This window comes from Pongo pygmaeus, chromosome 6 (genome assembly GCF_028885625.2).
Source record: "Pongo pygmaeus isolate AG05252 chromosome 6, NHGRI_mPonPyg2-v2.0_pri, whole genome shotgun sequence".
NCBI lineage: Eukaryota > Metazoa > Chordata > Mammalia > Primates > Hominidae > Pongo > Pongo pygmaeus.
The window spans coordinates 136,458,026-136,474,381 of record NC_072379.2 but is presented as its reverse complement, the minus strand read 5'-3'; the positions used below and the strand labels follow the sequence as shown (position 1 = coordinate 136,474,381).

At 37.3% G+C, this 16,356-nt stretch overlaps 1 protein-coding gene across 4 annotated transcripts in view; it reads left to right on the top strand.

Annotated features, from left to right (window-relative positions):
* Positions 1-16,356, top strand: part of DGKI (diacylglycerol kinase iota) — a 396,652-nt gene that overhangs the window by 278,542 nt on the left and 101,754 nt on the right. The window lies entirely within an intron of this gene.

The window sequence follows — 16,356 nt, the reverse complement described above, 5'->3', positions numbered from 1 at the left end:
CAGTAGTGGTTCTTTCTGTGTCTGAGAATTTTACGAATATTCATTTCCATTGTCAAGGGCATGCTAGGACCTCACAGTTAAAAGCTTATATCACAATGAACACCAGAAATAATTGCCAAGAGATGATATACATCATCTTGTTGTACTAGTACTTTATTGCATGCAACATTAGGAACCTTCTTTGAAATGGAATTATCGTCATCAAAAGTAGGCATTTACATCATTGTCATTAAAACGTATTCAGTTGGACAAGGATGACATTTCATAGCACTGTTTGGTCTGGACCTTTGGTTCCTACTATGTATTAGAAGAGAGGTATGTGGGCCTTCTGCCCATACTTGCTCCTGGATAACCACAATCAATGCATGAACCGCAGTCATCAGAAGTAGGAAAAAGGCCATTACAAACAGCATCCATGATTGGATCTCATGCTCCACCTGACAGCTTTTGTCTTTGTTCAGAAGACCAGGCTTTAACATCTCTTTTTTTTTTTCCTGGGATTTTCTTTCTCATTTCTGCTTTTCCGTTTATCATGTCATGAATGCCAAAGATTTGGAAAGAGAAAAAGAAAAGGATCTGTTACCAACTCCTGAGGAGTTGTGGGCTGGGCTTTGATGGGCACCAGGGGAGTGTAGTGTTCCCTTTCATTCTTTCTTCTGTTCTTTCTTCTCCAGCCTTCAGAATTTTCTTTCCCCAATTCTGTCTATAACACATTCTAACTCAGAAACCATTTTGTTGTATTTTAGGTGTTATCAAACTGCCTTTGGGGCATTGACAAGTGGTCTTTGTCCTCCATCATCACAGTTTTCACTAATTTTACATTATTTTCACAGTCTCTGTCTGCTGCCTTCTTTGCTCTTTTTTGCTCTCTCCAGCTCAGCAGGCCACAAGTCCATGGTGTTAGGTAAGTATATCAGAAAGTTGTAACCCCCACAGCTATGCAAAATGACTTCACCGTCACTCTTGCTCCTTTTCCCTCTTCCCATCCAATTGGCCACAGAGGAGTTGCTTCCTTGGACTTCGTATCTCTCTCATATGCCCTTCCCATCTCTCTCATATGCCCTTCCCTTCTTGTCTTTCTGCCACTCCTCTATTCCAGACCTCACCATTGCTCAGCTCATTGACTGTATTAGCTTCCTCACTTATCCTCCAGTCACTCACCTAATTTTTCATCAATTTGTCTTCCGTATTACTCCCAATGATTTTTCTAACATTTTGTCCAAGAAAAAGGTGGGAGATTTTTAGGCACTGGGATGAGCGAGTGGAAAAGTACTGGAGGATGTTGTGGGGAGGTTGGTCAATTGCCAACCCATTGTATCTAATTATTATCATCCATCAAGTAAGAATTGTAGTTTGTTTATAACCTTGGCACATTTGGAACTAACAAAATAAAAGGAAAGATTCCACTTGTCTTTACATCCTCCCTTAGGAATTTGTTTCTTTTCTCTAGTCCCCTGCCTCTCCTCCTTGAGTTTCTTATTTCCACCATCCTTTTGACTTCCTGAGTAATGTGAATGCTATGAGTAACGAAATAGGTACTGATAATTGTTCTATGTCAGGATGATCTCATCAGCAAAGTATCTGTCCAAAGCAAACTCAGAACAGTTTCTTTTTCTTTTCCCTTTCTCTTGATTTTTCTGTAACTAGGCATCTGTGTTTGCTAATTGTCTCTTATTACCAATAATTATTTAGGCTCTTACCCACCCACAGAGTCTGAGAGAGAGGGACTCTGTCTTTCATGATGTTTACATTTCAAAAAATGACTTCTAGCTCCTGGAGAAAGACATTCCTGGGTTGTAAAATTTGGCATGAGTCTGGGAGCAGATTTACATACATCTCAAAGGGGCAGAGAAAGGATTTACAATGGAAAGTTTGCTAAAGCAAATGCTCTAAGAAACAAGTGTTCAGGGCCATATAGTCAAGAAGAAACCTGTCGGCCGGGCGCGGTGGCTCACGCCTGTAATCCCAGCACTTCGGGAGGCGGAGGCGGACAGATCACGAGGTCAGGAGATCGAGACCATCCTGGCTAACACGGTGAAACCCCGTCTCTACTAAAAATACAAAAAATTAACCGGGCGTGGTGGTGGGTGCCTGTAGTCCCAGCTACTCGGGAGGCTGAGGCAGGAGAATGGAGTAACTGGGAAGGCAGAGCTTGCAGTGAGCCGAGATTGTGCCAATGCACTCCAGCCTGGGCGACAGAGTGAGACTCCGTTTCAAAAAAAAAAGAAACCTGTCTAAAGTTCCATCATGCTAAGGGAAACATGAAGGCTGTTTTGGTCAGTATACATCTGGAACCTTCACCTTCTGTTGGAAACCTGTTAGTATCTACCCATCCTTTTGAGAATAAGGTCTCAACTTCTTAGTATAAAAATCAAACCTCCGGCCTTAGCCTCACCCTACTCTACTCTGTACCTACCTGCCTTCCTAATTCCTGAACATTTCCTTTTCTTCTTTTCATGCTGTGGTTCTTTAGAGCCTAAGGGTGGTCTGAGATAATTTCCTTTTGTCTCAAAAACTCTTGTTCCTTTTGTCAAACCACCTTATTTTCTTCACAACTCCTCGTGGAAGAGTGTCTCGTCTTGGGGAATGTGTAGCTCTTCTGGATTCTAAACACGTGGAGTACATGTCTGTCTGATTCCTGTCACAAAGATATCATCAGTAGGATGTTTTCATGTACTCCCCTCCTCCTCCAATTCTGTAAATTCCTTGAGGGTAGGTACAATGTCTTACTTAGCATTCCGTGACCAACTGCTGACACTAGAGTTGTCTCCAGCACCAGAAAGTCCTTAAAACCCATTTGCTAAAATGATTAAGTGAATGACTTATAGACGTGAAAAATATTGTGGCATAATTCTTTGTATATACAATATATATTTACCAAATTAATGAAAATAGAAACCATGAGTTACTATTCAAGATTATGAATGCCATAAGCATTTAAGAGGATTTTTTTAAGTGAGTTGCATGTTCCTTATGTTGCCCACTTAGTTAGTATACTATCATGATAAAAGCAGAATTGGATCTGTACTTGGAAACCCAAATTTCTAGAGAACCTGTTAGTTTCTGGAAAGTGCTCAGAAATCTTACCCTTGAATAGAATCCAATGAAAACTACATAATTTACTTTTATCTTGTGGATGACATTTTTAATGGACTATGGACAGGACCTGGGTTAGCTCAAGCTAGGTAATCCAAACTCTGTGATTACTTTTAATTGTAAGGACTAGGAGTTGTGAAACTGCTGACAGGTCCCAGGCATGGCGTGGCAAGGTATAAAGTTCTTGGGATGTTATGTTTCCTTTTGAGTGCTAATATGCCCGTTAGTTGCTCCCCATTGGTTCCAGGTGAGCAGGTGGTTGTAAAACGGACCTGTGACCCACAGCAGGGAAAAACTGGATTGAAATACCATATTGCAAATCGATTCTATCTAATTATTATCAGCCATCAAGTAAGAATTGTAGTTCCATGATAACCCTGGCACATTTGGAACTAATGAGTTAAAAAGAATTCCACTTGTCTTTACATCCTCCCATATTGTATTTCCTATAGACAAAGTATCTGTCTATAGGAAACTCAGAACAGTTTTCTTTTCTTTTTCTCTTGATTTTTCTGTTTCTTTTTAACTAAGACTATTTTTCAGAGCAGTTTTAAGTTTACAGAAAAAGTAAGTAGAAAGTACAGAGAATTCCGTATATCCTCTCAACCCTCCCCTACCCCAACCTATCCACACACAGTTCTCCCCTTTATTAACATTTTGCATTAATGTGGTTTATTTGTTACTATTGATGAGCCAATACTGATACATTATTATTACCTGAATCCCATAGTGTACATTAGGATTCACTCTTTTTTCATATAATTCTATGGGCTTTCACAAATGTGTAATGACATGCAGTCATTATTACCGTATCGTACAGAATATTTCACAAGGAATACCTTGTGTTACGTCTTTTCATTTCTCCCTTCCTCTCCCAAGCCCTTGGCAACCACTGATTATTTTATTGTCACTGTAGTTTTTGCCCTTTCCAGAATTTCACATAATTGGAATTATACATCATGTAGCCTTTCAAATTGGCATCTTTCACTTAGCAATCTTCATTTAAAATACCCCCATGTCTTGTCTTTGCTTTATAGCTCATTTCTTTTTATTGTTGAATAATATTCCATTGTCTGGGCATACCACAATTTATCTGTTCACCTACCAAAGGACATATTAGTTGCTTACAAGTTTTGGCAATATGAATAAAGTTGCTATAAACATTCATGTGCAGATATTTATGTGGACATAATTTTCAACTCCATTGGGTAAATACCAAGGAGCTGATGCTAGATTGCATGGTAAGAGTATATTTAGTTTTGTGAGAAACTGCCAAGCTGTCTTCCAAAGTGGCTGTGCCGTTTTGCATTTCCACCAGCAATGAATGAATGTTCCTGTTGCTCCACATCCCCACCAGCATTTGGTGGTGGTAGTTTTTTTTTTAATTTTAGCCATTCTGTTAGGTGTGTAGTGGTATCTTTGTTGTTTAATTTGCAATTCTCTGATGACAGAAGGTGTTGAGCATCTTTTGCTGAGCGTATTTCCTGTCTGTATTTTCTTTTTATCAGATTTTGTTAAGATCTTTTGCCCAGTTTTTTAACTGGCTCTCTTGTTGTTGGGTTTTAAGAATTCTATGTATTTTTTGGGTACCAGTCTTTTTTTTTTTTTTCATCTCTTATGGATTCTTTGTTATAGGCTCCTAGATGTGGATTGCGGAGTTACAGAACATTTAGGAATACTAGTACCTACTGTCAAAGTGCACAGATTTACACTCTGAAACAATTGATTTCATGGCACCCTGGCCAGCATTGAACATTATTTTTTAATCTTATTTTAAAAGAAGTGAATATTCTAATTTGCATTTATTTACTAAGCTTTCCCCCTGTATTCACTCACAATTTGTATCTAGGGTAATTCTCCTGTTTCAAGACAGAATGAATTAGATATGACATGAACCAACTACAGCAGCATAAATGAGATGGTTTCTCTGAGTATTTTCCATTGCTAAGATCTGATTATTGATTTGGTGAGACTTGCTGAGACCAAGGTTGAGCTTCTCAGTGCACGTTCTCTCCAAGAGGTAGGAGAGTATCATGAGGAGAAGGCGTCATTATGTCCATGTGGGACAACCAGCTTCCTTCTGTCCTGTGGCCTCAGTCTTTTCTTTTCTTTTCTTTTCTTTTTTTTCAGAATTTGTGCAAAATTTAAGATCAGTTTTCTCTTTGTTTTTTCTTCTATCACTCCCCCATCCCCCCACCCCCCAAAAGGCCCCGGTGTGCGATGTTCCCCACCCTTTGTCTATGTGTTCTCATTGTTCAGCTCCCACCTATGAGTGAGAACATGCGGTGTTTGGTTTTCTGTCCTTGTGATAGTTTGCTTAGAATGATGGGATAACAGTCTTTTATCAGATATGTGTTTTGCAAAGGTTTTTACCCAGTCTGTGGCTAATTTTTCATTTTCTTAACACTGTCTTTTCACAGAGTGGAAGTTTTCGTTTTAATGAAGTCTGACTTAACCATTTTTTTCTTTCATGGATCATGCTTTTGGTGTTGTATGTAAAATGTCATTGCCATACTAAGCTTATCTAGCTTTTCTCGTATGTTATTTCTATGTTATTTTCTAGGGAATGGGTTTTTTTTTTTAAAGGTTATTGGTTTCTTAATACTATGTATAGGTTGATTAAATGACACCAAGTACTTGCATAAACTCTATTGATTATGTTAGTAAATCTAAAATTGATGCTTAAGGAAATGTCAAGTTTTTAAAATGTGTATATACATAGTGTTAACAAGTTTAATCTAAAATTACTATCTATATTTTGATGGTTTACCATATTGTTTAATACCTTTTCCTATTTTCTGACTTTTTAATTCTGTGATTATATTTATTGTTCTTTTCAGAAGGTGATAACCTTTTTTAAAAAGCCTCCACAATTCATATGTGTACTTAAAACTTAAAGCCCAATCTTTGCAAATGCTGTGGTTTCTGAGAAGCTTTTCTCTAAGGTATCACACCTTCTTATAATGATCCTATTGAAGATAGTTTGTGCTTTGAATAGGTAAATGGCTTCATATAGCTGCAATTCTATTTTAACAGTAATTGCACTGTAACAGCAATGCCACATAATTAAATCTTTTTAAAAAAATGCTGAGCTCTCAACTCTTTATTTCCACAATGACATCTCGTTGAACACATCATGGTACCTTGCAGAGAACGAATTAACTGCTGTGAGTTTTCTCCCTTTTTATAAATCCCATTATCACTTTCATGTGGATTTAGTGTGAAAGGTGGCTCTTTCTGCTTTGGCTCTTAGGGCCTTGGCTTGTGTCATCAAGAAGGCAGCTGTGATTCCCCTCATCTCCTTGTAGGTTTGATTGATTCTTTTATTTACATGCTTTAGTTTAGACTCTACCCTTTAGAGACTTTGGCACAACACATTATCTGCTATAAAAAGTTCTCACATATAGTCTGCTGAAATTGGTTTGGGAATTTATGAAAGGGCAGTACATGTTGATAATAGAATTAAGGGTAAAAGTGATGAATTAAATAAGGCTTAGAGGAGTGAATATATGATGTTTTTTTATAGGTAGGACTTAATCTTCACAGTAACCCAATGGGGTAGATAATATGATCTTTCTCAGTGCATTGGGCCTTTACATACTATACTGTAAAAGAACCAAGGGGAAGCTAAGCTCATTGAGCAATAAAAATAGTCAAAAGTATCTGGAATTGTAATTTTCCTGAATGTAGTTATTTACCAAGGATAATTAAACATTAAAATGAATGGTATGAGAATATGTACTATAGCAAAACTAGCAAATTGATAATATCACAGGCTAGCCAGACTGAAAACTAATACTGCTAAGTAAACACAATATCAAAAATCCTTGGGAAACACCTTTGAATATCTTGTGCCACTGATGTCATGAACTTTTCACACCTCAAGTGAGCACATAGGTTTTGTTTTATGTTTAGTTTGTGTTAACTGTCATTGAGGTCTTCAGTTCAGTATTGGAAATTCTATTGTAAGGATTTCAATAGCAAAACAAGTCACAGTGATTTTCTGTAATAATCTTGATTAAATTCTAGGTACTCTTGTTATCTTTACTGTCCCAATAATAATTAGCATCTGCTCACAATTGTATAGTTGCATTTCTTTGTAAAGTAAGCAATACTTACTTTAATTCTGTGACCCCTAAATTACAGACCAGGTTATATAGCAAGGCTGTCAGCAGTTTTGATAAGCTTGAGTCATGGTCTATAAGTTCACCTGAATCTGGCCTATTGGAAAAGGGGAGGAATGGGGAACCTTTAAAAATGACCACATTTCTGCCGAGTATGTTCATGAGAATGTGTCTGACTTCACTGGTAGTTTCTGAGCCTGATGGTTCGTCCAGGCCTGGAGATGTTTCCTCTCTGTTCACAGCCTTTCCCTAGTGCTTGTGAAGCTCTACGTATGAGACTCATGAGTCCATCCTCAGCTGCTGGTCAGCCTGTCACTGGTTTCTGCCTTCACTTCTCTGAGCTCAGTGTTGAAATCTAGTAGAAACTCCATCCTTCTGTGCGGCCCAAGTTCAATGGAAAGTAGGAATAGTTCAGAACAGGGGCTCTTGAATAAGAGAAACCTAGGATGAAAGCTGTTGTTCCGTTTTAGTGGTTGTAATATTTAGGGCATGTTATGTATCTGAGACTCAGTTTCCTCATTTTAAAAATAGAAATAATGATATCCACCTCTCAGGATTGTGGCAAAGATTAAATAACACAGTAAAACTGGTACATTATTTATGTGAATGTAGGTTATTTTTTCTCCTTCCTCCTTGCCCTCCCTTTCCCTTTCTCCTCCTCTCCTTGTTCTTCTTCCTCCTCCTCCATCCTCCTCTTCTTTTTTCCTCCTTTTTCTCTTCCTTCTCCTCCTTTTTCATATCATGTAATCAGTATTATCATTTTCATGTTCATCCATATTTATTCCACCCCTCCCTAAATTTATCATATGACACAATGCTATGCAACATGACACACAATTATGTGTCTTTAATATCATGTGGATTTGATCATACTCCCAGATCACAGGCAGTGGAAGTCTGTTCTGGCTTATGTGGCTTTTCCAGAAGTGTGGAGTATGATTCACTCATGTAAGAAAATAAATTACTTCACCTACTCTGCTCCTTCTCTCAATGCTACTTCCTTGAACCCCCAGGCTTAGGCCCTGTATTAGTCCATTTTCACACTGCTGATAAAGACATACCAGAGACTGGGGAATTTACAAAGGAAAGAGGTTTAATGGAGAACCAACAGTTCCACATGGCTGGAAAGCCTCACAATCATGGGAGGAGGCAAGGGGGAGCAAGTCACATCTTATGTGAATGGCGTCAGGCTAAGAGAGAGCTTGTGCAAGAAAACTCCCATTTTTAAAACCATCAGATCTTGTGAGACCCATTCACTATGATGAGAACAGCATGGGAAAGACCCACCCCCATGATTCATTCATCTTCCACCAGGTCCCTCTCACAACGTGTGGGAATTATGGGAGCTATAAGATGAGATTTGGGTGGGGACACAGAGCCAAACCATATCAGGCTCCAAGCAGCTGTGCCCAGGAAAAGTGATCCTAGCTCAATTCAGCATCTGGGAGCTCATGTAGTTGGCATGTGCATTAACCTCAGAGTCCCATCTGTTGTGAATTTTCATTGGCCTCTACGCAATTCAGCACAAAGATGCTGTGCTAAAGGTTGTGCCAGAATAAAATTTGCTTTAGACATCCCTGGATAGGGCAGTTTAACCTCAGAGTTGGTCTACAAAGGGTCTTTTGGCTTTCTTCAACAAATAATTCATTTGAGGAAATTATTTGACTGTCTTTTGCATCATACCAACTGATTCAAGTTTTCTTAAAACTCTACACTGTTGATGGGAATGTAAATTAGTACGGCCACCATGGACAACATAATGGAGCCTCCTCAAAAAAACTAAAAATAGATTGACCATATGATCCAGCAGTCCCACTGCTGGGTATGTGTAGGTACAAAAGAAAGGAATCAGTATATGGAAGAGATATTTGAATGCCTGAGTTTATTGCAGCAGTATTCATAATAGTCAAGATGCAGAAGCAACTTAAGTGTCTATCAATGGATGAATGGATAAAGTTAATGTAGTATATATACACAATAGATTATTGTTATGCCATAAAAAGAATAAAATTCTGTCATTTGCAGCAACATGGATGGAACTGGAGGATAGTATGTTAAGTGAAATAATCCAGACACAGAAAGACAAATAGGGCATATTCTCTCTCATATCTAGGGGCTAAAAAAGTCAGTCTCCTGAAGGTAGAGAGTAGAATAGTGATTACCAGAGACTTGGAAGCGTAGGAGTAAGGGGAAGTGAAGAGAGTTTGGTCAATGGGTGTACAAATACAGATAGATAGAATAAATAACCTTTATGGTTCTATAGCACAGTAGGTGATAGTAGTTAATAATAATTTATTTTATATTTCAAAATACTAGGAAGAGAAGATTGAGACTGCTTCTAACATAAAGAAGTGATAAATGCTTGAGGTGATAGATTGCTTAATTACCCTGGTTTGATCATTATACATTGTATATATGTATCAAAATATCACATGTACCCCATAAACGTGTAAAATTATTATGTATCAATAAAAAATTAACTTAAGAAACAACTCTAGGCACCTTTCATTGTAACCTTTAACAACATTGGTTTATAAAGCTTTGGGCAATTCAGTCTCATATATAGGGTCCCTGAGCTTGATTTATTATCCGGCTGTTTACAATTTGTGGTGAAACATGTATTTTATAAATTATATTTTGTTATGTTTCATCTTGGTGTATATAGACTTTAAAAGTTTTTTATGAATATAAGAGTATAATTGTGGATTGGTTGCTAGAAGATTTTGAATTTGCTGGGGTTGAATAGTTTTAATTTATGCATTATTTGGCATAAATTTGCATAATAAGTTCAAGTAGTCTAACTTCAAGTATAGAAGACAAAATTAATTAATATGACCTGTGGGCATTTTACTTCAAACATAAAATCCAGAGCATGCACATGTAAAATGTATAATGGATTTCTCAACCAATTAATTTAATCACATTCTGGATTATGAGACATTTAAACAAACAGGAAATAGGGAAAGAGGGTTAATGTAGGTCAGGGTGAAGCCATAGAAGGGTGCTAGGGCAGGACTTATATTTTGGCTGGAAAGGGGTAATTTGTAGTATAATATTCTCAGGGCTTAATATCACCAGTAAATTCCACAGTGTAGTTCCTATTACCTGAATTTGTCAAAGCTTCCTCATTGTTTTAGTCTGCTCTGGCTGCCATAACAAAATACTATACACTGGGTGGCTTAAATAACAGACATTTATTTCTCACAGATCTGGAGGCTGGAAGTCCAAACTCAGGATGCCGGCATGGTTGGGTCTGGTGCGGGTTCTCTTTCTTGCTTACAGATGGCTGCCTTCTTGCTATGTCCTCAAATTTGTGTGTATTAGTCCAGGTTCTCTAGAGAAATAGAACCAGCTGGATATGTAGATATGTAGATATGTAACAGGACATCTATTATGGGAATTGGTTCATGCAATTATAGTGGCCAAGAAGTCCCACAGGATACCATCTGAAAGTTGGAGGACCAGGAAAGCCAGTGGTGTAAATCAGTGCAAGCCCAAAGACCTGAGAACCAGGGGAACTGGTGGTATATCTTCCAGTCTGAGAGCCTGATAACTGGAGTGCAGGAGTGGGTTATCACTGGTGTAAGTCCTGGAAAGAGAACCAGGAGCCATGATGTCAGAGGGCAGGAGAAGATGGATGTCCGAACTCAAGAAGAAAGAATTCACTTTTATTCCACCTTTTTGTTCTGTCCAGGCCCCAAACAGATTGGATGACATGATGACACTTGCCCACATTGACAAGGGTGGGTCTTCTTTACTCACTCCACTGATACAAATGCTAATCTCTTCTGGAAACACTCTCACAGACACAGCCAGAAATTGTGTTTTACCAGCTATCTGAGTGTCCCTTAGCCAAGTCAAGTTGACACATAAAATTAATCATCACAGTGTGTATATACAATACAAAGGTTTAAATATTAGTAGTAAAATAGGCACCGGTGTACCCGCCACTTAGATTAAGAAATAGAACAGGTACCACCCCTCATTGTTGTACCGGGATAGCTACTTTACTCGTATTTGCTATTCTCTTGATAGGTATATATTTACCACCAACGTATGCATCCCTAAACCAGATATTGAGTGGTTTTGAAAAACTAAGTAGCAAATCTAAATCCCCCTGTGTAAAGAAAAGGTGATGCTTTCACTTTTAGCTTAAGTTTCCCAAGAAAGCTGAAAAGAGTCTCTAGTTCATTGTCGGGCTTCAGTTTTTCTGAGAGTGCACATGGACTTATTCTAAGAGAACTTAGTGGGCAAGGTAATGACTGACTCCTGGGCAGTCCTTGGCAGGTGTTCAGTTGAGTTCTAGCTATCAAATGAATATATTATCACAGGGAATAGGCTTCTTTGAATTTTTCTGCTTCACTATGATCCAACTCTTGCTGTCAGGAATAGGTTCAGACAGAGCATGTCAGGGGGTGATATAGTGTCAATATATTTTATATAACACTCATTCTTATTGCAAATACAACTTTATTGGGGCAGATAACCCAGTAGCTTCTTGATAGATCATGGGTCCTTCATTCAACTCTTGCACTTGTTTGATTGTTTGGGTTATCTGTAAAAGTCTTAGAACTTTGAAGGTCTTGTTTCTTTGTCTTCCTTGCTGTATGGTTGCCTTTGAGAAGTTCAAAAACATTCCAAATTTTAATCCTTTGTATATAATCTGGTTTTTCCTTTCTATAAGCTTGTAGATTCTTCCCTTTGTCCCCAGTACTCTTCAATTTCAAAACAAGATGATGTTATATTGTTCTATAGTTATTGTGCTTGGCATTTGGTGAATCATTTCAGTTTGGAAACTAATGTTTTAGGAAATATTCTTCATTTTGTTTTTTATATTTATTCTCTATTTTCTTTTGTTTTTTGAAACTCCTATTATGGGGATGTTTTTTGAAACTCCTCTTATTGGGACCTCCTGGACTAGGTTTCTAATTTTTTTAGTTTTTTTTCTCCTACTTTCTATCTTTTTATTTTTGCTCTACTTTTTTAGAGATTTTCTCAACTTTATCTTTTAACTTTTCTAATGAGGTCTCTATTTTATCAAATTTTTATTTTCAAAGGGTTTTGTACTCTTTTATTCTCTGAATGAGGTTCCTCTTTTTTTTCCTTCATATTCTTTATATCATTTAATATTATAATTTTTCCATTTCATGTGTGGACCATTTTCTCTCAACTCTCTGAGGATATTAAAGATATCATGTTTAAAGTGTTTTTCTCTGCACAAGTTCATTTTCTATTTTAAAAAAACTTTTAGATTCAGAGGTATATGTGCAGGTTTATTATACAGGTAAATTTTGTGTCACAGGTGTTTAGTGTGCAGATTATTTCACCATCTAAGTAATAAGCATAGTACCAGATAGGCAGTTTTTTGATTCTCACATTCCTTCTCTCTACCATCAAGGAGGCCCTGGTGTCTAGTGTTCCCTTCTTTGTGTCCACGGGTACACAAAGGTGGGGAATATTTATGTCCTACTTATAAGTGAGAATATGTGATATTTATTAAATAGATTTCTGTTCCTGAATTAGTTCCCTTAGGGTAATGGCCTCCAGCTCCATCCATGTTGCTGCAAAGGACGTGATCGCATTTTTTTTAAATGGCTATGTAGTATTGCATGGTGTATATGTCCCACATTTTCTTTATCCACTCTACCCTTGATGGGCATTTAGATTGATTCCATGTCTTTGCTATTGTTAATAGTGCTGCAGTGAACATACACGTGCATGTGTCTTTATGTTAGAGTGATTTATGTTCCTTTAGGTATATACCCAATAGTGAGATTGCTGGGTCAAGTGCTACTTCTGTTTGAGTTCTTAGAGTAATTGCCAAACTGCTTTCCACAATGGCTGCAATAATTTACATTCCCATTAGCAGTGTATAAGCACTCCCTTTTCTCCACAACCTCACCAGCATCTGTCATGTTTTGACTTTTTAATGATAGCGATTTGACTGGTGTGAGATGGCATCTCATTGTGGTTTTGACTTGCATTTCTCTAATGATCAGTGATGTTGAAATTTTTTTTCTATGATTGATTGCTGGATATATGTCTTCTTTTGAAATATGTCTGTTCATGTCTTTTGCACACTTTTTTTTTTGTAAATTTGTTTAAGTTCTTTATAGGTGCTGGATATTACACCTTTGTCAGATGCATTATTTGCAAATATTTTCTTCCATTCTGTAGGTTGTTTATTCTGTTGATAGTTTCTTTTGCTGTGCAGAAGCTCTTCAGTTTAATTAGGTCTTATTTGTCAGTTTTTGTTGTTTTTGTTGTTGTTCCAGTGGCATTTGGCATCTTTGTCATGAAAACTTCGCCAAGTCTTATGTCCAGAATGATATTTCCTAGGTTATCATTCAGGGTTTTTATAGGTCTAGGTTTTACATTTAAGTCTTTAATCCATATTGAGATGATTTTTGTATATAGTATAAGGGAGGGGTCAGTTTCAGTCTCTGCATATGACTAGTCAGTTATTCCAGCACCATTTATTGAATAAGGAGTCCTCTTCCCATTACTTGTTTTTATCGACTTTGTTGAAGATCAGATGGTTGTAGGTGTGTGGCACTATTTCTGCGCTCTCTATTCTGTTTGATTTGTCTATGTGTCTGTTTTTGTACCAGTATCATGTTGTTCTGGTTACTGTAGCCTTGTAGTATAGTTTTGAGTATTGTGATGCCTCCAGCTTTTTTTTTTTTTATTATAATTGCCTCGGCTATTTGGGTTTTTTTTGGTTCATATGATTTTTAAAATAGTTTGTTCTAATTCTGTGAAGAATATCATTGGTAGTTTGATAGGAATAGCATTGAGTCTGTAAATTGCTTTGGGAGGTATGGCCATTTTGGTGATATTGATTCTTCCTATCCATGAGCATGGAATGTTTTTCTATTTGTTTGTGTCATCTCTAATTTCTTTGAGCAGTGTTTTGTAATTGTCATTATAGAGATCTTTCACCTCCCTGGTTAGCTGTATTCCTAGGTATTTTATTTTATTTGTGGCTATTGTGAATAGGATTGTGTTTTTTATTTTGTGCTCAGCTTGGATGTTGTTGGTGTATAGGAATGCTACTGATTTTTTGTACATTTATTTTGTATCCTGAAACTTTGCTGAAGTTGTTTATCAGAAAAAGGAGATTTGGGGCAGAGACTCTAGGGTTTTTTATGTATACAATCTTATTGTCTGCAAACAGTCAGTTTGATTTCCTCTCTTCCTATTTGGGTGCCTTTTATTTATTTCTCTTGCCTGATTGCTGTGGCTACAACTTCCAGTACTATGTTGAATAGAAGTGGTGAGAGTGAGCATCTTTGTCTTGTTCTGATTTTTAAGGGGAATGCCTCCAGATTTTACCCATTCAGTATGATGTTGGCTATGGGTTTATCATAGATGAGTCTTATTATTTTGAAGCATGTTCCTTCAGTGCTTAGTTTGTTGAGGGTTTTTAACATGAAGGGATGTTGAATTTTGTCAAAAGCCCTTTCTACATCTGTTGAGATGATCATGTAGTTTTTGTCTTTAGTTCTATTTATATGATGTATCACATTTATTGATTCATGTATGTTGAACCGCTTTGCATCCCAGGGATAAAGCCTACTTGACCGTGGTAGATTAGCTTTCTGATGTGTTGCTGGATTTGGTTTGCTAGTATTTTGTTGAGGATTTTTGCATTTATGTTAATGAAGGATTTTTTTTTGTTGTTGTGTCTCCGCCAGGTTTTGGTATCAGGATGGTGCTGGCCTCACTGAATGAGTTAGGAATGAGCCTCTCCTCCTCAGGGTTTTCTTTCTTTCTTTTTTTTTTTTTTTTGTTGAATAGTTTCAGTAGGAATCATACCAGCTCTTCTTTATACATCTGCTAGAATTTGGCTGTGAATTTGTCTAGCCCTGGGCTTTTTCTGGTTGGTAGGCTTTTTATTACTGATTCTGTTTTGGAACTCATTATTGGACTATTCAAGCATTTAATTTCTTCCCAGTTCAATCTTGAGAGGATGTGTGTTTCCAGAAATTTACCAACTTTTTCCTGTTTTTCTAGCTTGTGTGCAGAGAGGTATTCACAGTAGTCTTTAAGGGTGTTTTATATTTCTGTGGGGTCAGAATTGTCACTTCTGATTGTGTTTATTTGGATCTTCTCTCTGTTTTTCTACCATTATGTAATGCTGTTCTTTGTCTTTTTTTATCTGTGTTGGTTTAAAGTCTATTTTGTCTGAAATTATGGTAGCAACCCCTGCTTTTTTCTGTTTTCTATTTCCTTGGAAGATTTTTTGTGTGTCATTGCACGTGACCTGGGTCTCTTGAAGACAGCCTACCATTGGGTCCTGTGTCATTATCCAACTTGCCACACTGTGCCTTTGAAATGGGGCATTTAACACATCTACCTTCAAAGTTAGCATTAATGTGTGCGAATTCGATCCTGTCATTGTGTTGTTAGCTCATTATTGTGCAGATTTGTTTGTGTGATTGCTTTATAGTATCACTGGTCTGTGTATTTAGGCATGTTTTTGTAGTGGCCGGTAGTGGCCTTTCCTTTCCATATTTAGCACTCCCTTCAGGACCTCTTATAGTGCAGGTCTGGTGGTAATGAATTCTCTTAGCATTTGCTTGTCTGAAAAGGATCTTATTTCTCCTTTGCTTTTGAAGTGTAGTTTGGCTAAATATAGAATTCTTGGTTTGAAATTCTTCTCTTTAAGAATGCTGAATATAGGCCCCTAATCTCTTCTGTCTTGTAAGGTTTCTGTTCTAAGGTCAGCTGTTTGCCTGATGGGGTTTCCTTTGTAGGTGACCTGCCCCTTCTTTCTAGCTTCCTTAAACTTTCTTCCTTTCATTTCTTCCTTGGAGAATCTGTGTGTCTTGGTGATAATCTTCTTGTGAAATATTTCACAGAGTTTCTCTTCATTTCCTGAGTTTGAATGTTGGCCTCTCTACCAAGGTTGGGGAAATTTTCATGGATGGTATCCTGAAATGTGTTTTCCAAGTTGCTTGCTTTCTCTTTTTCTCTTTCAGGGATGCTGATAAGTCATAGACTTGGTCTCTTTAAATAATCCCATATTTCTCAGACATTTTGTTCATTCTTCCTCATTATTTTTTTCTTCATATTTGTCTGAGTTATTCTGGAGGACTGGTCTTCATACTCTGAGATTCTTACTTCAGCTGGT